The sequence below is a fragment of the Solanum stenotomum genome, chromosome 10 (assembly GCF_019186545.1).
Source record: "Solanum stenotomum isolate F172 chromosome 10, ASM1918654v1, whole genome shotgun sequence".
NCBI classification, from domain to species: Eukaryota; Viridiplantae; Streptophyta; class Magnoliopsida; order Solanales; family Solanaceae; genus Solanum; species Solanum stenotomum.
Genome location: NC_064291.1, coordinates 45,401,471 through 45,428,301, shown reverse-complemented (window position 1 = coordinate 45,428,301; position 26,831 = coordinate 45,401,471). Strand labels below are relative to the sequence as shown.

The 26,831-nt window shown below is 31.3% G+C and overlaps 1 protein-coding gene and 1 pseudogene across 1 annotated transcript in view; both read right to left on the bottom strand.

Moving 5' to 3' along the window:
* Positions 1-26,831, bottom strand: part of LOC125878495 (delta-aminolevulinic acid dehydratase, chloroplastic) — a 385,024-nt gene that overhangs the window by 231,653 nt on the left and 126,540 nt on the right. The gene's annotated exons all lie outside the window — the stretch shown is intronic.
* LOC125843041 (uncharacterized) lies at positions 8,874-18,467 on the bottom strand (annotated as a pseudogene).

The following is a 26,831-nucleotide window of genomic DNA, read 5'->3' as shown; positions in this document are numbered from 1 at the left end:
CCCCCCCCCCTCCGTCTAAAATTGCTAAAATTATGGCGATAGGTGATTCATCTCAGTTGAAAGATAAAAAAGAGAAAAAAAATGAAGCAAAGAAAAGGGGGACTCCGGCAAATCAAAAGGGGAAGAAGAGGAAGGGGAAAATTGTTGAAACCCCTTCTGAATCTGATTCTGATTTTGTTAGTGAAATAAAAAAGAAAAAAAATGAAAAAAAACAACAAATGTAGAAGTTGCTCAATCTTCAAAACCATCAACAAGAAGTACAACAAAAAAGAAGGAATCAGAAATACCAACATCCAAAAAACACAAAAAAGTTGTTAGGATAAGTACTTTATTTAATTTATTTCCACATTAGTCAAAATAGTGATTTTTTTAATATTACATTATGCTTATTGTTGTTTTCGAAACATTTGCTTGTGTGAAAATTGTTCGAAATATGAATAAAATGTGTATGGATCTGAGGTTAATGTTTGATTGTTGGATTTTGTATGTATTTTGATACAATATTGGTATGCGAATGGTATGAATTGTGTATTAACATTGGTGGGATTGTCTCTTAATTTCGTATATGGTATGAATTATTAAATTGATGTGAATAAAATTGTATGAATTGTTTAATTACTCTGTTTTGTATAAATTTAGAATAATATAGATATGAAATTGAAATTTTTCCTATTAAGAAGGATTATTTTTCAATTTATCCACTAATGTATTAAAATTGTTAAATTATTGTAAGCATATTTCGATAAATTTATGAAAATAGATTGATGAATGCAATAGTGCACATGAAGCTGGTATGATGTTTGAATAAAATTGGTGTGCATTTTTTTTATAAATATGGCGTAAGGCAATACTAAAATTTATGTATATGCATGTGTGAAACATGAAAAATATTTGTATGAACATACTTTTATATTTTTTTTTATCAATGTTTAAATGATTTTGATTTATTTTCTATTTAATTTATATGATATAATTTAATTTAACTATTTTAAACTATAATTACTGCTGGAATGAAACTTATTCTTTAGTATAAACAATTTTATTGTATAGGCAAGGAAGATATACACACACTAGGCTTCATGTACAAACATGAATATTTTTGGTGATCTGTTAGATTTCCTCGGGCAAGAGAGGTTTCAACAATTTCTCGAACAAACACCTTTTGGTGTATTTTATGACATACACCACATAAAGATTCAATGTCAACTATTGCGACATTTGATGATTCTTGAATCTGAAAATGTCAAAGACGACATGTTTGTTGTGAAAATAAACGGTACAGAATTACGTTTTGGAATCAAGAAATTTGCAGCGATAACTGGTCTTAAATGTGGACTTCTTACTGATTTTTTTCAGATCGGTATATTCCCAATAGACTTATCCTAAAATATTTTGGGGATATGACCAAAGTCCCTAAGTTAGACTTCTTCAATACGTTTAAACATGCTAACTTTTTTTGGGCTGAAGACCGCTTAAAAATTGACATTCTGTATTTCATTACTTCATGTTTGATTGGTTCGGAGGCCTAAAAAACAACCATTCCTAAATTGTATTTTGATTTGGATGAGTCCGATCAATATCTCAACTTCCCATGGGACAATGAATGTTTTAGATTAACTCTTAAAGCTTGCAGTCGTAGGTTGGGAAAGAATCCTACATCATTCGAATTCAGTCAATTCCATATAGCGTTGCAGGTTTGGTTTTATGAGTGTTCATCCTTTTGACAACACAGTTGTTATCTGCGTTTCAAATGTCACACCGCATATTCTCAACTGGAAGACATCGAATGAGAGTATTTTTTTCGATGACTTAAAGAATATGATTTTCAGAACACATGGCAACCAGGTTATCTTTTAGTTATTGTCCTTTACTAATTATAAGTTATTACATTTTTTTTATAAATTTTAGTTCTCACATCTTATTTTGTTATCATAGCATAAATTCAGAAACATAGTGCTTACTGACGAAGAGATAAATGTCATGGATCAGATCATTTGAATCAATCTTCTAGTCACCATGAGACAGATTAACAAGCACATAACCGACATGAAAGCATATGTCGATAATTCGACAAAGTTAATAATTGAGGAGATTAGGTCTTCAAGAGGTCAACCAACACAAGCAACACACCAACATGTATTAAAGGGTTTTACAAGTTAAAAAACTGCAACAATTGGTGTATCATGGTATGAAGTGTGTAGGTGCAAGTAATTATGAAATGTACAAATTTGGACTGAAGTTAGTATTATTTTGGTATGAAATTTGTATGACCAAATTTTATGCATGATTTTTCAATTTATGTCTATTTAATATTGGTATTAAATTGGTATGACCAAATGTTAATCCAGTATCTGTCTGTTTAATATTTTTCAGTTTTGTCTGTTTAATATTGGTATTAAATTGATATGATTTTCCATTTTTGTCAGTGGTGTTATAAAAATTTTATTAACTTTCTGTATTAATAATGTATTAAATGTTATTGTTCAATTTTTTATGTTGGTTCAATTTTGGTATTAATACAGTATTAAATCTATGAAAGGCAACATTAGTGAAATGTTATTGTTGTTTGTTTAAACTTTGTATTAATCTTGTATAAATTTTATATGAGACAGTTTTTTCGCATTATTTTATGATTGAATTTTATATTACGTCATGCATTAGGATGATGTCCGTCAACATGTTGAAGAATCTGAAAAATCTCCAATGGATCAACCTTCAGTTCAATGAGGGAATACGTTCATACTTCAAACACGAATGGTATAAATTTCAATCCTATTATGATATGTATATTCACTTTCAAAGTTTTTTTAACATTATTTTTTTTAATATATAGATGAAGCTCAGAAGTCTAATGACCAAACAGTTGGTGTTGTTTTTAATGCTGACATACCTAGATCATCAAATTCAAAACCACCAACATTGGATGATTATCCAAATTTTACTATGACACAGATTGTTGCACTTGATCCAATTCTCAATGCTAATACAACCCCAGATGTGCAACCAAGAAATAGGAACCCCGGCAAGTATGACACATCTCCGTATATCCGGTTGTCAGAAGGCAAAAGTAGTTCAAGAAGAGTTTCTATTTTATTTCGTATTAAACATCCATTTGAAAGTCACAATGGGTTTGAGGTTGCAGCTGAGTTGATCGAGGAGTTTAACAAATGGGTTTTCAAAGATGTTTCATCTAGGCGTGGCAGGTATATGTGTAAATAAAGCAATTTTTTTCTTTCAATATTATCTAATCAATTTGTATACAATGTTTTTAATATATTCTTATTGTTCACAGGAAATCTGCTTATTCAAAGCTCAAAGATAGTTTTGAACCTCAAATGGACTTTGGTGTTGTCAAAGTTGCAGAAAAGGATTTTTTTTCAATATATTGGTTAAACCTGGCAAGTCTTGGGAAGACGGGGTAAATCTTATATATCAACTTTTTAAATAGTTAATTTAAAACTCATAGTCCAGATTTTTGTAATTATATTTGCAGTTTTTGTTTAAATTATACTTTAAAATATGCATATCCATGATGTATGCATATTGAATGATTTCTGAATAAACTTGGTATACAGTGTTCATGTATGCAATTGGTATGATTTTTGAATGAATTTTGAATAAAAATATACTTTCATGAACAATGCACTAAACATGATGGTAGAATGAAATTTATATGCATTTTGTATATATTTGAAACATTTTTAATGGCTTTTTAAATGTTAACATGTTAATACCATTATGTATTATTTGCGAAAGAAGGCAAAGTACTCTCCAATACCACTATCATACAGTACGGTTGACTGTTGGTTTATGACGTGGGTTGATAACATTGAAAAATAATAGAGAGAGTCAAATTGTGACATAAGATCCATTTCTCCCGACCACGATGTTGGACAGTGCATTAGAAGCATCAAACTGCTTGCCAACATTCCTTGGGACAGTGTTGACGATGTCATTATTCCTGTCAATATTAGTGAGAAATTTCACTGATTTTTTGTTGTCTTCAGAATCAAGCTTAGATGTCTACATTAATACAATTCGATGAAGGGAGGATCTGTTCACACCAAGAAAGTCAATGAAGCAGTTGATAAACTTGCAACAACTATACCACTATTTTTTACGAGCACGAGATTTTATGGTAAAAGGCTTGATCTGTATGCCAATAAACTCCCTAAATATGTACACAAGTCTCAATCCGACCCACTTGATATCAAGCATATGATGCACGCTCCTCAACAAGAAGATAGTTCAAAGTACGTATTTCTATGCTTTACTGATTTCATTAGAAAAGTTAACTTAATTTATTTCTTAAAATATTTTTTCTTTCTTATTTTTTTCATTTGTTCAGTGATTGTGGTTTGTACACATGTTTATTAGTTGAATACATCAGTAACGATGTTTTTTATATCCATTCTATTGATATCGATGCAAAGTACCATCGTAAAAGATATGCCACAATCCTATGGCATTATGGAATAACAAAGAATGAGGATGGCGCGATCGGTGAGAGTGAAGTTACTGGTACGGTTGCTAGCAAATTTGGTGGACCTCGCATAGCAAAAAAACACGTTCTGGATACCACCAATTATCCTACACCAAGATCACAGACAAGAAATTAGATATAGTCTATTGCACCTTCTACTTTTTTAAAACAACATTTTATTTTATTTCAACTTTTGGACAATTTTTTTGTGTTAAAATATTTGATGATATATAATATCATATGTTTTATTCTAGTCAGATATCATCTATAAATGAATTACCATTTTTCGGGATGCCAGTTATATACAGACTTCATACCAGTTATATACAAACTTCATACCAGTTGGATTCACTATTTGGGAGATATATTACACATTAAATATACCATTTTTTGGGATGCCAGTTATATACAAATTGCATACCAATTTGATTCAACATTTAGACTTAATGATATTAATGTGTATTACTAACTAGATTCAAAAATAATACCAATTTAGAGATCATGAACCAACTTTGTCTTATAAATAGTATCCAAACTGGACACTCATTGGATGAAACGTGTATAAAATATAATTAATGTGTGTATGACTCTGAATTTTAATGTTTGAATGTTAGGTATTGTATGAATTATGATATAATGGTATGAATTGTGTTTTAACAATGGTGTGACTGTCTATTAACTGTGTATATGATATGAATTATTACATTTGTATGAAAATAGCGATTTGTCTATTAATTGTCAAACGTGTATGAAATTGGATTAATTGTCAAACTAGCGATTTTTTTCTAAAAATATCACATTATGCTTACTTTATATTCTAACATATTTTTGGATGAAACGTGTATGAAATCTGATTAATACATGTATGCCTCTGACTTTAATGTTTGATTGTTGGATATTGTATTAATTGTGATAAAATATTGGTACACAAATGGTATGAATGTTTATACGAAATTGATGAATGTTTATATGAAATTGATTTTTCGTTGGTATATATATGTGTGATATAAACTGAAGTTAGTATTTGAATGACACCTAAATAAGGTTGATATAAAGATTGTTTTAATTTCATCTATAGTAGGACACCAGTTGAAAACCAAATTAATATTCATGATAACTTACATTAAATACTCAGGATACCAAATGCATTCCATAATTACCTTGTATAATTATCACTAATATTAACATTATCTTATATATTAAACTGAAATAAATTTTATTTCCAATAGTATGCAATTTGTATGATTAATGAATGCATCGCGTATTAAAAATGAACAGTATATTAAACACTTAGTTATAATGCATTTCACACCAATTATGTTTCATATCAAAACAAAACATGAGTCTAAAAGACAAAATAAAATTAAAATTTTATATAGTCTAAATAAATAAATTATTATTTTTTTTGCACATGATAATTTGAACATGTCGTCCTGTTGTGGTCAACTTGACGACATCTACTGCAAGTAACTTTAGACCTTTTGAATTTTACATCAGAAAACTCCTTTCAGCGTTCAAGTTGCAGTCTTCCTACCGTTCTCTTTGGATCAGGCGGCATCAATTTAGGCTCTGAAACATAACTTGGTATATTCCATGTACTCTCGCATGGGAGAGGTTCAACAAGGATGGCATATGTATCTTGAAAATTCTTCAGGCTATAAAAAGGAGAGCAGTAATCTGTTTCATGTAGTCTTCTGTATCTAAAAATTGTCATTCCATGCCCGCATGGTATCTCATCATTTTGAAATCTTCCGCAACTACACATCTTAGTGTTTAAGTTTACTATGTACCGCTTTGGTCCATCAACAACAGCATGCATATCAACTGTTGATGGTATTACCTAACACACAAAAATATTGGTCATTAAAATGTTGTTACAAAAAAGGGGGAAAAAAAACCCTGAACTTGGCACGAAAACTTATTTTAGTACTTCAACTATACGGGTGTTTATATACCCCCCTAATCTCATTTAAAGTGAATAAATATCCCCCTTAATGCTGACGTGGCATAAAGAAAACAGTCAAGCGCGTCTTTCTTTTTGATTAAAAAATTGGTCCCACTAATATATGTATTATATAATTGAAAAAGAAAAGGAAAATCACCCACCCAGCCACCCCTACTTTCATCTTCTCCAAACCCACCCACCCCTAATTCCCTTTTTCTTCTTTTGCAAAACCCCCCAGCCCTTTTCACTGATTTTGAACCCCTTATCTCACCCCCTTTTTCCTTCTTCGAACACCCCTATTGTACCCTACCTCACCTGCATCTTAATCTTCATCTCTTTTTTTTTTTCAAATCTACTAAAGAGAGAAAAATCATTAAACTTCGTTCCGATCAAACTTGAGATTTCTGCCAAACAAAAGAAAATTTCATTAACACATTTTTATGATTTCAAAAATTATGATTGTTGTATGTCATGAAAAAATAAGGGTTTTTGAAGATGGAATATTGGAAAGGATTTTTTGTTTTTTACTATAGGGTAGAATTCATCCATATTTTCTGTTGATTTATTTGTCCTCAAATACCAAAGAGAGCAATAAATCAGTAAAAAATTCAATGTAGGTCCATATTTGTTGCAATCTCACATCAATAGATATTGATAGAAAATGTATGAGAATTTTCTCAAAAGAAATTGGTGAAATTGTTAGAAGATATTGAGGTTGAAAATAGAGAAGTCATTAGTGAAAATTAATGATAATCAAGCAAGAACTGAGAAAACACTAATGGAGGTGGAAGGTAGTGCATCTATTAGAGAGAGAAGAAAAAAAAATTAAATTTTAAAAATTGATTTCTGACATGGGAGAGAGAAGAAGAGGGGAAGGAAAAAAATAAATTTTTAAAATTGATTTCCAACACGGTTCTGACGTGGCAATGATGTGGCGTTGATATGGCAATGACTTGGCGCGTGTGTAATATACTTGCCATTGTGAGACTGGTTATGTATTCTTAGGGTGGTATTTGTTCACTTTAAATGAGATTAGGGAGGTATATAAACACCCGTGTAGTTGAAGTACTAAAGTAAGTTTTTGTGCCAAGTTTAGGGGGGTTTTATGTATTTTCCCTACAAAAAAACAAGCCACTAAAAAAGGTTTGAATTAAAAATTCAGAATGGATATCAAATTAATGTACTGTTTATTCTAGTTGGCAATTTATACTAAATTAGTTCAATAATCATACTAATTGCAAACATAAATACATTTAAATAATAATGAATAAAGAAAAAATCATACCCTCATACTGCTAGACAAAGCAATACTTTTCTGGAGCATAAGATCATATTTTTTTGTAAGCTCTGATCTAGTTTTTGCAACCTCCTCGTTGTGCCTATGAATCCATCTTTGAACTGTTACCCTCATAAATTCAAGAAGTGAAATCACGGGCAACCTCCTTGCTATCTTGTTAACATTATTCAAAGATTCGGCTATGTTTGAAGTCATGGCCCATGTTCGCTTACATTTTGAATAAGCCCTTGACCACTTGCTATATCCGATATCATATAAATAATCTCTTATTCTTGGATCTATCTGATCTATTCTTTGCATAATCGCCTCAAATTATTATATTGTATAAGCCTTTGCCATTGTAAAAAATAGCTTCTTCAAATCTTCAGTATTCCTATGGAAGTTCTTCAAAACATTACAGCATAAGTGCCACATGCAAGCAAAATGTTCCAATCCAGGATATACTCTGGCAGTTCCTTTCCATATGCTCTCGTTTCTATCTGACATAAATCACATGTTTTCCCTTTCTCCATATGCTTCCCTAAATTGTTCAAAGAATCAGGTCCACGATGCATCATTCTAAGAATCCACTATGGCATAAGCAAGTGGAAGTATGTGACTTGATGCATTAATTAAAAAAAATATATCATACAAATTGAAAACACAGCTTATATCATATTTATTATTGATTATAAATGTAAAAGATTCAAAAAATACCTCCTGAATCCATAGTGCTTGCAATCAACATTGTACCACCATATGAGTCTCTTAAAGTTTCCCCATCAACAACTACAATTGGCCTACAATACTACCAACCTCTAATACATGCTTCTAATGCAACAAATGCATACAAGAATTTATATCATTCCGTCCTTTCTAATTTTAAAATCGAACCAGGATATGTCTACTTCAATATGTATAGATAACCTAAAAGTTTTTCAGTTTTTACAATTAGATATCTGAGCATTACAACACAACAAATATACTAGCTAGATGCAAACTGGACACCAATTATATTCAAATTAGACACAGAATGGATAGCAATTGGATACAGAAAGGAAACCAAATGGATATTGGGAATTCAATCTGTAAACAAACTGCATGCCATATTGTTGCATTGTTAAAATTCACACCATTTCAGTCCATAATATAAAATACAAAATTTAGTTCTAAAAGAAAACTGGAAGTTTGGCATATGACTCGGTTGGATCTCCACGCACCAATTTTATCGCCTTTTCTTTAACTCTCCAGGCATGTATGTATGTCAGCGCAACACCTTGCACTTTCAACACGTCTTTCGCTATATCTTTTGGAGTGTATACAGTCGATGGATCAATAAATTTATCCATTATTAAAACAGCTACAACGTCATTTATTCCCTGACGCCTTGCATACACTCTATCTCTAACGGAAAAAATATGTTCCGCACAGTACTTTCTGATTTTAAATAGCTTTGATTGATTCAAACATGATGAGTTCATCATCCAGGAACAATTATCAGTAGGACACTTCATATAATAACTGTTTAAAAAACAAAAAAAATCATCAAAAACTGATATACCAAATACACTCAAAATAAATACACATTCAAACAATCAATTAAATCCTTACCAAGATGAACTAGAACAAGATACAAGAAATCTGAATTTTTTCACAACTCTATAGTGTCGCATCACCTCCGTAAGTGTTTCTTTATCATTGTAAATTTGATTTTCAACTATAAATAAATTAGAACGGTCACTGATTACTCCATTTCCTTCATCAGTATTTTCATCGACAACTCCATCTAAATTCACTCCTATCAAGCGAATAAAGTTGTTGGAGTATAAATCAAAGTTAGTTAGTGTTCTACTAACATCAGAATGTCTCATATCCACAACAACTACAGAATCCTCATTATCTATTGCTATATTCTTCAAAGTTATGCACAATGGATATTTCGTGAAGAAATCTATATTAACTTTCTTTTGATCTAAAAAAAACCCCCACACCTACATCATTGTGGATACTAACAGGGGAACATCTACCACTAACCATATATTTTATCTCTATATTGTGAATATTAGCATCTATCATTAGCTGCGATGTTATCGCACTTACTAGACCACTATAAAGACTAGAATACTCATATATAATCCCCTCCATCTGAAAATCAACATATTTCCCTGTTTCATTAAAAAAATAACAATTAGTCTTACATAATACCAAAAAAAAACAAAATTATACACACTTGTCATTATTTTTTCATACAAAAATCATTCAGACAGTAAACTACAAACAGATTTCATTAAAAAATAAAATTTCAGATTTCATACCCACTTAATACAAATTTCATACGTACAATCATCATTTATACCAAATTTATATATTTCTCATACCAAATAATTCATTCCTTTCACACAAATTTATACATAATTGACAAAACTTATATAAACAATAACATTTTTCATTTCATACTAACTTAAAACATTTTTCATACACTCATTCAAAATTCTAAATAACTTTTTTTACTAACTAGTTAACACACTTTCATATCAACTTAAAACAACTGTCATACAATTCTTCAAAATTCTAAATAACTTTTTTTTCACATTAGTGAATACACTTTCATACCAAATTCATTACACTTATACTACAATTAATTCAAAACTATACATTTTAATTTATTTTTTCAGGAAAAAAAATAGTAATTAATATTATAATTTTAAAATACGTACCCAATATACAACGATAAAAATATTTATATGTTATACATTTATACTCAAATCTTTCATATATTGCGGCAACTTCTCATGAAATCATTGTTTTTCCAGTATAAAAAATATGGTGGCATTAAACCCCTACCAAAAAACAGAAACTTATCAAGAAAATCACTAATATTACAGTTTCACAACAACTAATAAGTATTATGAACAAAACGTATTGTTTATACAAAAAAACATATCACATTCAATATAATGACGATTTACAAAAACAAAATCACAAAATGTTATTTACAGTTTCATTTTTTTTCATTGCACTGAAATCCAAATACAAATAATAAACAATAAAAAATACTTACCTGAAGGATCCCATCTTCCGCCATGTTTAATTAATATTGATATGTAGTTGTCCATCAGAAAAAAAATCAGGATTTTTCAAAGAAAAAAAAAACTTCAATTTGTCGCCAGTGACAAAATTTCTGGAAGAAAATCGAAGAGAGAGAAACGTGAAAGAAAAATGGATAAAATCATATTTTTGAATTAATTTTAACAAATTAGAGTGAATTAAGGAAACTGAATATTCTTAATTAGTTTGAAATTCCTTAATTCATGCTAATTAATAATTATCATAAATTAATTCAAATTTAATTGACACCCCTATTTTCGTTTTTTTTTCATTTTTTCCTTCAGAAATGTTTTATTTTTTAAAAAAAATTATCCTTTTATTCTTTTCAAATCAAACGTTTTTAATTATTAAAAATAATTTTTTTTTTTAAATAATCTGTTACAACCTGAAATTTTTAATGTTACAACTTGAAAGTTTGATTCTACTGCTATAACTTGAAAATATTAGTCTACTTTATGTCATATATGAAATTTTCACTTAATTTTATACTAATCCAATCCCTATCTTTTCTCTCCCATTTTCTTTCAATTTCTCCTAAAATATCTCCCCAAATCAGTTTTTTTTAATCGGTTGGGGCCCACTCATTTTAAAAAACGGAAGATCTATTTTTATACAAATCCATTAGCTATCTTTACTCTCCCAGTTTTTTTTTCAATTTCTCCTAAAATTTCTCCCCAAATCAGAATTTTTTAAAAAAAATTATATATAGTTTCCACTAATACATATTTTTAATTATATACAATTTTTTAAAATTATAATATATAGTTCCACTAATACAAATTTTTAATTATATATATATATAGAGAGAGAGAGAGAGATTTCACTTATACATATCTATACATATACAATCGGCAAGCCTAATACAAAGAACATATACATATATTACTTATAGCTAATACAAAATTTTATTTATATACAGATTCCACACACACACACATATATATATATGTGTATGCATATACAATTGACAAGTCTAACATAAAGAACATATACATATACAAAAAAAATTGTATTTACATACAAATCCCCCCCCCCCCCGCCCACACACACTATATATACATACACAATTGACAAGCCAAACAGAAAACATATACATAAACCATTTACAACTAATACAAAATTTAATTTATATTTTGTTTTTAAAAAATTGTATACAAATTAAAGGTATAAGAATTTGTATATAGCTTAATTTGTATAAGTATTTTTTTTTTTGTATAAAAGAAAACTCCTTGTGTACCACTAATGAAGAAGACTTAGAAGGAAAGGAATCCTATTACAATATTATGTGCGTAGTTTAGAGATTTTTTTTATTTTTTTTTTTGGTAATAGAAATTATCACCTTTTTATTTTTATTTTTTTTAAATTAAATTTTATATAAAAGGGAAGGAATCCCGAAATATACAAATTAACAACTCCATAGCAAACATTAAATTTGTTATGGAGTGCAATTATACAAACTATAGTTATAACATACAAATATAATTTTTGTCTTTGTTATACCTAAAATTTGCTCATATATATATGGGGTGATTGACTAAATCTATATAAAAAAAATACAATGGATGGCTGAAGGGTCAAATTATGTTGTAATTCCTCTCCCAGGCTGACCGCAGCTCATGTAAAGGTTTCAGTTAATTAGTTATTATTCAGCTTTTCTCTGGCGCCCCACTGAACAACAGTTCTTTGCCTTACTATATTTAGAACAGTGGTTGATCCTTCAGGAGTTGCATTCGTAACTTAATATAATGTTATGTTCACGCGGTGACGGACCTTTTTGGATATATAATCCAAGTCAAGAGTAGAGTTGCAAAAAAAGTCGTTTGATGGAAAACTACTTTCACGTTCGGTTTAGAGAGCACTTTTTCGTTGAGAATTCCTCGTTCCCTTTCGTGTGAATTCCCCAACGGCGAATTTCAAACTTGTGGGGGCCTATGCTTCCCCGGTGGATGAAAACATTCTTTTGGGAGGCCAATCGCAATTGCCTCCGTGGACGGAAGTCCTTGTAGATTGGGGAACTTCTCGCTCAGAATCGAGTGTGAACCAAGCCCAACAAAATGTCCCCGCAATAACGGTTGGTGTGGGGGCAGAGATCCTACCAACCTTTTTCTTACCAGTATGGGAAGTGGCGATGGATGTCAAGATGAAGACTCCTCAGCACCAATTAAGGGGTACAAGAGATAGTTGGATCATAAGACTTTCTCTCACATCCCACTCCCTTCCATGAGATAGTCAATTTTAGCATCTTTGAAGAATCATATTGAGAAAAAGAAAGAAAACGATCTATTTCATTCGATTGAATGTCGGTACTTTTGGAGTCTCTCTATGTAGGCGTGCAAAACAATAGAGTCACTACTCTTCGGGAGGCAAAACAATTCCATAAAGTGAGAATTCCTCTCAATTCATTCTCTTTTTTAGTCTGATAATGGTATGTGTCACGTTCATCTATTCTATAATCAAAGAAGGAGCCTATCTGTAACACCCCAGAAAATTTTTTAGCTAAGCATTGAACCATCATTCGTTGTGAGTAGGATTTTACTGAGGAATTAAAATTTTTTAACTGTTAATTTCACTAGATGTATCACCTTGAGTTCGAAAAAGAACTAAATTGGAAATAGCAAAATCTGAAATTTTGCAAGTTAGGCTAAGTATGAGTTTTGGATCGACTTCAAACGACCATAACATCTAGATCAAGATGACTTAGGTGCGATATCAGATACCGTAGGAAAGATATTTGAATTATCTTTCCAACGCCACCAATTTTTCTCAGTTTCGAGTTCATATGAGGGAGATATGTCTATTCGAAGTTGGGTTGTCTAGATAAGGAAAGTCAAAGCCGCATTTTAGAGGGGTATTTTGGTCTTTTCCTTACCCAATCAAGTTTAATTCGTTTTTAGTAAGGTTTTAAGGGTATAATCCTATTAGGTTCAGTTTTATAATCCTAAAATACGCCTAGGGTTTTAGTTAAGAGTTGAAGAAGAGAAAAGAAGAGAAAAGAGGAGAAAAGAGGAGAGGATCAAGCGTTCGTCGAGATTCTTGCATCATGTTGTGAATTTTCGCCATGGGTTTAATCCCTAAGAGGTATGTAAGCTTCCATAGTGTTGGGTTAGTTCACCCACACGCCAATCATTCAGCGAAATTTCATTCTCGAAGTTGAAAGATTAGAGTTCTTGATGAGTTCTTGATAAATATTCTTGAAGTTCATTCTAAATCTTGTTGTGTTGGGGTTTTGATGATTTCTTGAGATCAAATTTAGTAATTTGAGTGTTTTTTTTAGTATATTAGAGTGTACTTATGTTAAGTAATTGAATCCAAGTGATTGGGGAAGAAACTGTTCGATTCTAGGCGAGTTAGGGTGAGAAAACGAGCAAGGAAAATTCGTCGGATTTTCTGGGTAGGGGCCTGGCGCGATGCGCCAGCCAGAGCGCCCCAAACCCTCCTCTGAAGTTTATGGGCTGGTGCCCCGCGCCACCCATAGTGCCAGGGTCGCCTACCCCATCCATTTTGTCGTTGGTTGCCTCGTTTGAGTTTGTTTAAAGTGCACCTTCACTCCTTTTCGATTCTAACTACTCTAAGCTACTTCTAAACACCTAAAATCATTCCTAACATAATCAGAACCTTGAATTCATAATTCAAATTCAAGGTAGAGCTAAGAGTTAAGTTTTGAGAGTTCTTTCTAACATTCTAAGAAAGTCCCTTTAAGTCCTTTTGTGGAGTCTTCTACAACTTCTAGTAACTTGTTTCAAGACTCGAGCAAGTGAATGTGAGGATGAGAAGAATGTACTCATAAGTCTACTTTGTCATCAAGAGATCCTTCATATCATGAACCATAACTCTTGAATTCATAATTCACATTCAAGAGAGAGTTAAGAGTAGAGTTCAAGAAAGTCTTTGAGTTTAATTGTGAATCCTTTGAGATCAACTATTGATTTGAACTAAGTTTTGAGGAACTAAGTATGAGAATGAGAAGAGTTATATCATGAGTTCCATAATGTTATGTAGACCTACGAGTCAAGTCGTTCATGCCCATAAATTCCGCATGAACTCCATAAGTTGAGTATCTATGAGAGGAGTAATATCTCCATGTCCTAAGTCTTAAGTATTGAGTTTCTAACCCATTTGAGATTACATTCCTAATCATGGGACTATTACATGTTACTCATGAAGTCCTTGAGTTGGGTTATTCATGTCCATAATTATGCATGAACCCTATAAGTCGAGCAGTCTTGAAACGAGAAGTATCTTTGAGTCCTTGAGTTGAGTAGTTCATGCTCATAATTTCGCATGAACCCTCTGAGTCGAGCATTCTTGAAATGAGTAGTATTAGTGAAGTTCTTGAGTTTCAAGTATTGAGAACTATCTATGGTTATTGAAAACCTTGCATCGAGTCGTTCACGTCCATAATTTGGCATGAATCATATTTTAAGAAGTCTTTTACAAACGTTTTAACTTTGTTTTAAGACTTAAGTTTTGAGTTAAGCAAAGAGTAAAGAGTAAAAAGTTGAAGTTCATTTCTTCAAAAGTATATGGGGACTATGTATTCCCAAAAGAGTTTACAATGTTTTCACATTTAAATAAGAACGGAAAACTGAGATTTTCAAAAGAGCCTTTGAGCTAGTTTTTTAGCAAAGAGCCTTTGAGCTAGTTTTTCAGTAAAGAGCCTTTGGGCTAGTTTTCAGTTAAAGAGTAAATGCTTTCACAATAAAGCAAGAGAGGAAATCTTGATTTCCAAGATAGCCTTTGAGCTAAGTTTTTGAGCAATTATCTCAAATCACAGAAAGAGTATGTTTTTAAAACATAAAGAGCTAGTATATTTTGAGAGTAGTATTGAGCACCGATATGGGGGAGGGTTCAGAAAACCCCGAGCCGCCATAAACTATGTAGTCATCATGGGTAGAAAAGGATCATACTTTTTAAATGAATCCTTTTCGCATAGACTAGTGGATCCACTTAGTAGTTCAAGTCCTATACCTGTGGCAAGGTATAGGATGCGTTGGCAGCGTGAGGAAGATCGATGTATCAGTATCATCACAATAGCTCTTATGTGATGGTTGTCGGTTAGAGAAACTCCCACAGCAGTATTTTGTATTTTTATATACATCAGATTATTGGTATTTTTACATACATCTCAGAGTTATATGTATCTTTGCATACACACAGAGTTGGCATCATGTTTTTAAACAACTTTTCTTTATATTGCACATGTTTTAAATTGCTTTATAGTGAAATGAGTTCAGTTATGTTGAGTTGAGTTGAGCCAGGTAAGTTCTTCAGTTTCTTTCAGATTCTTTTCAAGCTTATGTTATGCTTTAGAATTCCTCTTACATGCTCGTACATTCCACGTACTGAGCCATTTGGCCTGCATCTTCTCATGATACAAACACATGTATTCAGGATCATCAACATGAGCTTCGTTGATACATCCGAGAGTTCAAGTTAGCTATGGAAAGCCTCCTTGCTTCCGGAGGATTTCATTTACCTTTCAGTTAAGTCAGGATGTCGTATGTCTTGTCCCGACTTCAATCTTTATCAATTAGAGGCTTCATAGATAGTAAGTATAGTTGAGAAGTCTGTATTATTCATTTATTTTATTAAATGTTTTAAAGAATTAAGTTACTTATTTTATGGCAAGTGTTGAATATATTATTTTTATTCTAAGTTGATTCATTTGAGTTAAAGTTTTGAAAAGTTGAGTTTATTGAATTTTATTCGGTTTTAAGCTTTTGCATGCTTAAGTTAGTCTTCCACTTGTAGTCAGTCAGGATGAGGGTTCGCTTGGGGACCAGCAATAGTTCTTGAGTGCCGGCCACGTCCAGGGTGTAGACTCGGGTCGTGACACTATCCTTAGCAACGTGTCGTTACCTGGTTGTCATCTTTGTCTTTGTGTTTGTCTGAGTTGGGAATTTCCTGATGAATTACCTTCTTCGAGGCATGATCGAGGGGCGGGATTTCCCTCTTCAATGGTACGGTACTAGCACAATAAAAGATCCTATGAAAAGAAAAGAAAATGGAATTGAAAGTTCCTTGCCTTAGACTTCGAGTTGACAGAGATGAATGGTAGAACTCTTGGCCTTACGAGACGCGGGCAACTTTGTTATTCAAAGGGATAGAAGTTAGAAAATGTTGGAAGAGATGGCCTTGAGCCTGTTCTGGGTTCTATTAATTAATAATTAGGAAGAGATGGCCTTGAGCCTGTTTTGGGTTCTATTAATTAATAATTAGATTGTGCCAAGTCACTGAACTTAGAATAGGAAATTCGAAGAAGGAGTGAATCTGACCACTTCACGCTGAAGTTCATACTCATACTGATCTACGAACCACCCTTCTCTTTGATTTGTCCTTTTCTTCAGAGCTTCAGATGCCAACCAATCAGTCGCGACCTTACCTTCTCTCTTTTCTATAAATATGCTTACAAAAGCATTGCCAATCCCTTTGAACAAGATTCATGCAAGCCACACGACGTACTTTCCTTTCTTTGAGCGACTGACCTGGAACAGGCCTAAAGTGCGCAACTTATCCTTCTCTTCTCCGTTTCGTGGCTATCGGACCTGAACCCTTTGAAAGTGAGAAAAGAAGTGTAGTAGCCTATCCAGGTTTGGAGAGAGATGGGACCGGTTATATAATAGGGGAAGTAGATGCAAGTTTTTTCTTTCAATAGCCGGCCAAATGACTACAGGATCATCGGTCTACTCTACCTTAATTCACCATTTCGAACCTTATACATAAGGTTTTTCCTATGTTCCAGGTCTATAAAGACTACAAACTATTTTTTTTTCGTGTTCCAGGTCAATAAAAACTACAAACTAGTATTGCTAACAAGAAGCTAACAAAGCGAGGCTACTAAAGAAGAGCTTGTTTCGGTTTCGGATACGAGAATAAGAAGAACGGCAAAAATCGTCAATTTCTTACTAAAAGAAATTATTACCAACTTTTTCCCAATTGTCATCACTATCAATATTTGTGATAGTTATTACCTAGGGCCTGTGCGCACACGGGCAACCACGTCTAGTATACATTAGAAAGATAACTAACCGAAAGATGGGAAATGTTAATGTTATCAATTGAGATTGTTTGTTACCTGCAAGTTGACAGTGGAAAGATCAAAAATGTCAAGAATTTGCTCTTTAAGTGAACGTCTGATACTGGAATCGTCAAACCTGAAATAAAAAGTAAAAGTAACATTACAAGTCAAAATTTCATCCTTAACTATTTATTAATCCATGATCTATGTATCTCAACAACATATAGAGAGACTAACTTTCCGCAAGAAAATAGGAAAAAAGAATGTGAAACCAGATTTTAAATTTCACTTTTTTTTAAATAAAAAAAATCATTTTTTTCTTCTTTTTCTGTCATTCCTCTCTAATGAGATATCACCACAATTTTCAACCCTAACTATTACCACCACTTCCTTAAATAACTAAAAACCACAATCCTTCTCTATGTTTTCATTATTCATAATTTTCTGTCACATTTTTGTACCACTTGATCCATCACTTGACATACTATAAATCTTTTTTCTCCATTGATGTCAATAAATCACCATTAAAATATTTTAACATATCCTAATAATTGTACATAATACACTTTACCTAATTTCACAAAGACATTTAAGCAATTAATAATACTTACCCAACAAAATAACCAGAACTGCTCATGCTCAATTCTTTATAAATTATTATTTTCTTCGTTTTATAGATTTTTAAATTCAAATAAGTCTATTTTTGTTCATAACTTTTTTATATATTTTGAATTGTCAGTTATTATAACTTATAATACTTTTATGTAATTTACAAATATATAAATTTCATTTTTTTTAAAAAAATATTTTTTTATACATAATTTTGTAAATTAAATTTAAATGTTTAACTGTAAATATAAAATGAAAAGTATCACGTAAATAGAAGTATTTCCTTTTCTTGTAATATTGGCAGAAGGACAAAAATAGAATCTGAAACTTCCATATAAAATAGAATAAAATCATCACAAAAATGGAACCCAGCAATTACTTTCCAATTTTTTTTTACATAGAAGCACGACAAAGACATCCTTTTTCCATAAATTTGAAAAAAATTAGTACGATACAAAAATAGAATCTTGGATGGAACTTTCACCCAAAATGAAACTAAAGACATTCAATGTTTAATTGAAACAAGGCTTAATTGAAATATCTAAATATAATATTCTAATAAATTTTAAACATTAACTACGTATTTTATCTTATACCAAATAGAAACACTTGGCACACCGCCAACTATTATCATCATAATAATAGCAAACATTTTTTTGTTCTTTTTAACAAAACATTTCCCATTTTTTATGCAAATTTTACTCTTAGCGGGATAAATTAAACTATTACGATAATGTTGGATTAATTGAGAATTTTAAAGAAGATAAATTACTCATTTCAAATTAACTTGAAAAGACAGATGAATATGCAAAAGTTTTAGTTTGACGAAGCATGGGGTCTACTGTCTACATGATATAATTTGTCTTGGAAATATGAGTATAACATAAGCATAAACAATTAAAAGCACCATTTTACCCTCTTACAAAATTTTGAAAAGCAAATCATGAAAATACAGGTGATTCCTTAAAGTTATTATACATTAACTCCATAAAAAAAATTGCTCTAAAATGATGTCAAACGACAAAAACACCCTTAAACAACCCTAAGCAAAGAAAATGAACTAATAATTAGTAGTAATAATTTGCAAAACTACCCCATACTAGCCTACGCTCCTCAATGGAGTCTCTTATTTTTTGAAGAATTGTCCAATTTTTTTGTGGAAATAACCCAGAAAGCATTTTTTTTTTTTTTTTTAAAAAAAGGAGAAGGTGTCAAATCTAAGCAAATTTGTATGTACTTTATCAAAAATTCACCTAATAATGTAGAAACAACATTTTCAGCTGAAGAAGAACAAAGAAAATGCGCAAGAACTTTTGGAATCTTAGAGCAACTTACTCGATTGAAAAGGAGTAGCACCCCTCACTTGTTGGAAAGACAACAAAAATCTAAAGAAAATAAATTAAATGAAACACTACAAATGCCCCTATTACCCCAAGCTGATCAATTTTTAGTTCAATTAAATAATTGATTGAAATACCAAAAATGGCCCTAATGTGAAAATAAATTCACAAGAAGAGAAGACCGCAGTCAGGAACTACGAAGACAAACCTCGAACTAAACCCTTTTTCTAATAGTGTGTTTCATTTTTTTTGTCTTGTGTGTCTGGGTATGTGATTGTTTGGGTGTAGTAGTAGGAAGGAAAAAAAATGTTTGAATGTTGTTGTGCGTATGGGGTATGAAGAAAACAAAAGCTTATGCAAAATGTGAGTTTTTTTAATTCTCCCTCTGTCCGTGTGTTATGTATTTGTGTGTGCTTTCTTTTTTGGGACAAAGGACAAATATACCCCCGAACTTTCGAAAATGGTATGTCAATACCCTTCATCATACTTTTCGGACATCAAAGCCCTTGCCGTCCAATAATTGGTGCACATTTGCCCCTCCCACTAACGGAACACTCATTGTGTACACATGGCGTAAGCCTACATCACGACCCGAATTGACTAATTTTTTAACCCAAATTTAAAACCCGTCCATAACCCATTTAACCGACCCAATTTACCCACAAATAAACTCTCTAAATTCCTAAAGAAAAAGCGCCTAAAATTTTGGCTTAATTCATCATTTCTTCATCCAAATCTGCAACTGTTCAATGAAAATGATAGAGCACAAGTCATACTTCTAAAACAAACAAACCCTAACAATGGAGTCTATGGAGAATGAGTAAAATCTGCAAACGGAAGGGGAAGGGGAAGAAGAAAAATGAAAAACCCATGAAGAAAAATGATGGATTTGATATCATCACTAGAGAAATGTAAAAGTAATTTAAAGATTCAAACATCCAATTCAGATTAATTTCTTCGCTTTCTTTGTCGGAGACTTAATAGTTTTCGGCTTCTTCCCAACTTTCTTCGCCGGAGATTTCTCCACTTTAGCAACTGCAGATTTCTTCACCACTTTGCTTTAGCCGGAGCAGTCACCGTCTTCGTCGCTTTCTTTGCTGGTGTTGCTGCTGCTGCGGATTTGGCCTTCTTCACTACAACCTTGTTCGTCGGGGTTGTTGCTTTCGGCTATGCGGCAGCAACCTTCTTTCCAACCGGTGCCGGTGCCTTCTTTGGCTTCACGACGGCGATGGGTTTCACAAAAAGAGATTTTTAGATAGGTTAGTATTAGTGTGAGTAATGAGTGTATCAGGTGGGTTAAACGGGTCATTGGGTGGATATTTAAATTTTGGGTTAAAAAATTAGTCAATCCGGGTCATGATGTAGGATTACGCCACGTGTACACAATGAGTGTTCCGTTAGTGGGAGGGGCAAATGTGCACCGATTATTGGACGGCAAGGGCTTTGATGTCCGAAAAGTATGACGAAGGGTATTGACATACCATTTTCGAAAGTTCGGGGGTATATTTGTCCTTTTTCCCTTCATTTTTTCTTTTTTTTTTTTGCTATAGTCTTATTTTTAATTTTACTACAAAGGAAAATAGCAAATATCTTTAACAACCCAAGTAATGATATTTTTGTTACTGCTCTACACAATCTATTTAGTAATTGAGTCCTGCTCTTCTTTGAAAGAAAGATTGGTCACATTTGATGTTTTACAAATTCTCCTAACAAGTAAATTTGAGTCTAGAAATTTCATGACACCTAACTTCAAATGTAGAAAAAAAAACATAGATAATACTAGTAAATCATTAGTAAATTAGATGATAGACATGATTTCAGTGAAATTCACACAAGCAATGGATTAAATATAGTGCAAATGGTCTCTAAGCCCACCCCGACATTCATTCCTTTCATGGTTGCCAGCTTCTGTAAATCAGTTTGGGCTTCCGGCCCACTTTCTTTGCTCATAAACCTGTTGTAGCTGATATGGAGTTATAGGCCCACTCTTTTTCTAGTCGCTTTGTCTAATGAAGATAAAAAGTGGTGTGCATTATTTGTAGAGAAAGTTTTATAAAAGGAATCCAAATGTTGTTGAAATTTCTGTTATGAGATTAATTAGGCATCCAAATGTTGAACTTTATGAAGTAACGGCTAGCAAAATAAAACATTATTTTGCAATGAAATATGTTAGAGGTGGTGAATTATTCAATAAGGTTGCTAAACGGAATCAGCAGCACGAAAATACTTTCAATAATTAATCGCGATTGTTGATTTTTGTCATAGTCAAGGGGTATATTATAGAGATCTGAAAATCGAAAATATACTAATGGATGAAACCTGAAACCTTGGGTTGAGTGCTCTTTTCGATATGAAAACACAAGATGGCCTCCTCCACACGACGTGTAGAACTCCAGCATATGTCGCACCAAAGGTCATAAAGAAAAGAGAATATGATAGCGAGAAGACGGATATTTTATCATGTGAGGTGATTTTGTTTGTCTTGTTAGCTGGTTATCTTTCATTCCATGATACAAATTTAATGGAAATGTATAGGAAAATTAGTAAAGGGGTATTTGAATGTTCTGAATATTTCCCTTATGATATACCATTTAACACACACACACACACACACACACACACACACACACACACACACACATATATATATATATATATATATATATATATATATATATATATTTTATTTTTATTATACAACGTATATACTTCAACTACAAATTACTTATGTAAACATCAGTCATTTATATACATATAAAATTGTTATGTACAAATAACTATTCATTTACATACGGACCATTTTCGTATCATATTGAACTCATTCGAAACTGAAATAAAACACCAATTAACTAACAAACATGTCAAATACAAATGTATACAATTGTAGTCAGAAACATAGAAATTTCGTAATGAATACAATGTATTGTTTATCTTTAGTTATATAAGAAAGAAAGAAATCAATGAAATTATTTTTCTTAATTCGAAAGAATTTTCAATATCATGAATAGAATGAGTCTTCGCTTTTCGTCAAGTAGAAGAAGTCATATTAGGTAAGAAATTCTAATTAGATTTAATAATATCATGATTTAAGGGATATTTTCCTTTTTTTTTAAACTGAAATTGTTGCATCAATTAAAACAAATCAATAATTGATTTGATTAGTATAATCAGTAAAAAAAAAAGTGAAATATACAAACGAAAACTCATCTAATCATTCAACTATAGTTATACTATGTAAATAGGCAAACACTAATTAAGGAGACCTATTATGTTTCTCATTTTAGCTATTTATGAAATTTTTGCAAGTACACTACAGCTAGCACGCTGTAATAGATTTGATAGTAACTTGTATGCATCGAAACTTTTGCACCTGAAATTACATATCAGAGCAAGGTGGTCAAAGATAATAATTTTGACTTTCATAATGTTGGGCTCATGTCGGCAACATTACTGCCTAGTTTGAATACAAATTCATAAACTAATAAATACAAAGTTGAATTCAAAGAGAGTGGGAGCTTGGGCCTCCAGGCCCACCCAACATTCCATTCATTTTTGGGATTTGCCAGGCGCCAGCTGTCAGCTTCTGTAAATCAGTTTGGGCTTCAGGCCCACTTCCCTTGCTCATAAACCTGTTGTATCTGATATGGTATTATAGGCCCACTCTTTTCAGGCCCAACACATAATGCATCGGATAAAAAAGAGTCCAGTAGACTCGGCGGTTGGCATTATTCGTAAAGAAAGTTCCATAAAAGGCTATAATATAGGTGTATATTATTTACATAATACTGCTATTTTTTTAAATCAAAATTGTGGAAAAATTATATTAAAGATACAATTCTGGGTGTTGTCATTAAGTGTGTAATTTGTTAAGTGATGCGAGTAATTAACGCGGCAAAATAACTAATTACATTGATTTGAGAAGTTTACTTATTAATTTTCTATAAAATTGTATAATTTCATAATGGTAATAACATATCCTAAACAATTTTTTTTATAAAAATTAAATGCTTGAATATGCAATCAACGTAATCTTCTTTTCTACAATCTAAATTGAAGATTATTACATAGAAAATTGAGTATGATGTATCATGATACATTTAAGATCCAAAGACGTAAAAAATTAAAGAAGATAAAAACAAATATGATGTCTCATGATGCATTTAAGATCCTATATTTTTATCAAGATGTAAGAAATTAAAGAAGGCAAAAACATATATGATGATCAAGATGATAAATCTAATAATTGCAATGTACAATCTATATTGATATTTTTAAATGACTTTTGGTTCTCATTGTTTGAGGAAGTAAAGCGTCTCATCAAACATGCAAATTAGCTTGAAGTTTCTTTTTGCTTACCATATCAAATTGTTTTCTTGATATTTACTATATACAAAATATAAATTAGAGTCATACTTCTTTCTATTATTTATCATGTTGTACATAATGGCATGATTCGTTTTAACTTTCATAAAAAGGCTAATTACTTTCACTTATTAAAGACTTGCAAAAGCATATTACACAAGACATATTTTGGTGTATGTTATTTTTGTTCAGAAATAAGTTGGTATATAGTATATGTTTTTGTTTTGTCTAAATTTGAAACTTCTGTTAAATGCTTGTAATTTTATAAGCTATTCTCTAATTTTCAAATACATTTTTTAAAAAATAATTAAAAATTAATTATTAATTATTAATTTTTGACTCCCTCCCTAAGAATTTTCTATTTTTTTTCCTTTTTTGTTTTGAGCTTGCAACCTTATTATTGGAGTTAGAAAGCTCAATTCTTCAAGGAAATATTTTGTCTAATTTAGTGTTAATACGAGCATTTGAACATAGAATATTTTAATGTTAATTAGCGTAACTTAAACAAGTTATAAGTTTTTGTTAAATATTATAAAAAATATATATTTTGTATCGATGCTTTGATGTGTAAAGTGATGCGGGAGAAGGGGACAAAAAGTTAGGTTTAATGGAACTTCACAATTTGGTGGGTCGGGTTTTAATACTTGGGTTAGGTAAATATTAAATAGAGAATAGATTTTTAATAGTAATAAAAATATATACACGTATGTGTTTTGTATGTGTCATGTGGGATAATAAAAGTTGGGACATAATATTTAACTGTGTATAAATAAATATGTACCCAAAGTTAGATGATAAGGGCAATATATCAAAAAAAAAATAAAAATAGCTAAAGATAAATGTAACATTTTTCTAAGAGTGAGGCAAGACCCTTTTCCGTTTATCCAATTTTGTATAAAATGTTACTCTACGGGACCTTGGCATTAAGCTGGTGAACATTTTTTCCTGTTCTTCTCAAAATTGATAGTGCCTACGGTTAACTACTTACAAGTTACACCTAAGAATAATGGGTTCAAAACTTTGGAAAAATGTTGTCAAATATTCAATTTTTTTCGTTCATCTTTTAAAATTGAAACAATGTCAATCCATCCATATCTTTAGTATGCTGCAAATCGGATCAACTTGGAATTATTATCCGTTCGTCACTTAATTTTAGGGGAAAAGCCGTATTGAAGGTATTTAAAAAAACATTTTATTTAAAACAGAGTTAAATAAAAGCTCAAATAATTTATTAGTGAAGGAATTAGATATCTTAAAAAATTCATGAATGTAGTTACCAACAAAAAAATATATTTTGGCTAATTTTGAATTTACGCTTAAAATTATTTTGAACAATCTTGCTTTTAAATAAGTAGAGTTCTACTATCATCCAGCCATTCTTCTTATTTCAAAATGAAATAATTTGAACAATCTTAATTTCTAATAAGCTCAACTTATAATATTCACTCGAGTAAAGATATTGAACTAAACGACTAGTTTAATTTCTAAAGGTTTAGTTAAATTAGTTTTTATTTAATAATTCTAAATTCGTATAAGAGATCTTAAAGCTATTCACACAAAAGCTTAAACCATCGTAATGTTTTTTAATAACTATGAGAGGATATAAAGAATTCAAGTTATTCTCAAAAATTTTAGTTATTTAACTTTTAAATTGAGTTTAATAAACAATAATTTGATAAGACATTGATGATATTCATTCAAACAGTTTAAACAAAATTAACAAAGAAATTTAATAATTAACTTAAATTCTTGTGATGATTCATCTATGTTAAATATAAAAATAAAATAAAAAATGAAACGGAATAATAACACAAAAAATCAAATTCAAATTTGCTTAAATCTAAGAAAAGTACACTATTTGGGCCCAACTCATCTATTTGTTCGAAAGTTGGATCCACTTTCTTCAATTTGGGCCCATTTTTTCTCTGTTTGGTTGATCGAAAAAATGGGCCTAACTATTGATGGGCTTCACTTTATATGGTGCCTTGGCCCAAATAGAGAGGCTGACTCAAAAGGAAGGCATGCAAGTTGGGCCTCAAGCTATCAATAAGTGCCTCAGCCCAGATATATTATTGGGCAAATTACAGAAATCATATACTTTTAAGACAAAATTACAATTTATTCCTTAAAAGTTTATAATTACAGAAATCCCTCAAACGGATACAATAATATAAGCGCTGATACATTAATCTGATGTGCGAGATACATTAATCGTTAAGTAAGATACATTACATTTTATACATGGTACACTAATTTGATGCGCGAAAATGAGGAATTTTGGAGATTTGTAAAACTTATAGGGAATAATGGTAATAAGTAAACTAAAATGTGGGATTTCTGTAATTTTTCTATATTATTTTGGGATAATTAGGTAAAATGGCCATTTTATTTACAAGAAAATTGGTTGAACTGACCATACCATTTCTTCTTGCTTTTGGGTGTGTTTGGTATGAAGGAAAATATTTTCCGGAAAATGTTTTTCAATTTTCTCATATTTGGTTGAGTTAAATGTTTTGGAAAATGTTTTCCAAATCAACTCATTTTTCTCAAATTTAAGGAAAATGACTTTCCTTCAAAACTTAAGAAAAACATTTTCCAAAACTCTTTCAATTTCAAAATTTCATTTTTTTCACCCTACCCTTGACCCCCCCCCCCACCTCCTACCCAGCCCCCCACCCCCCGCAAAAAAA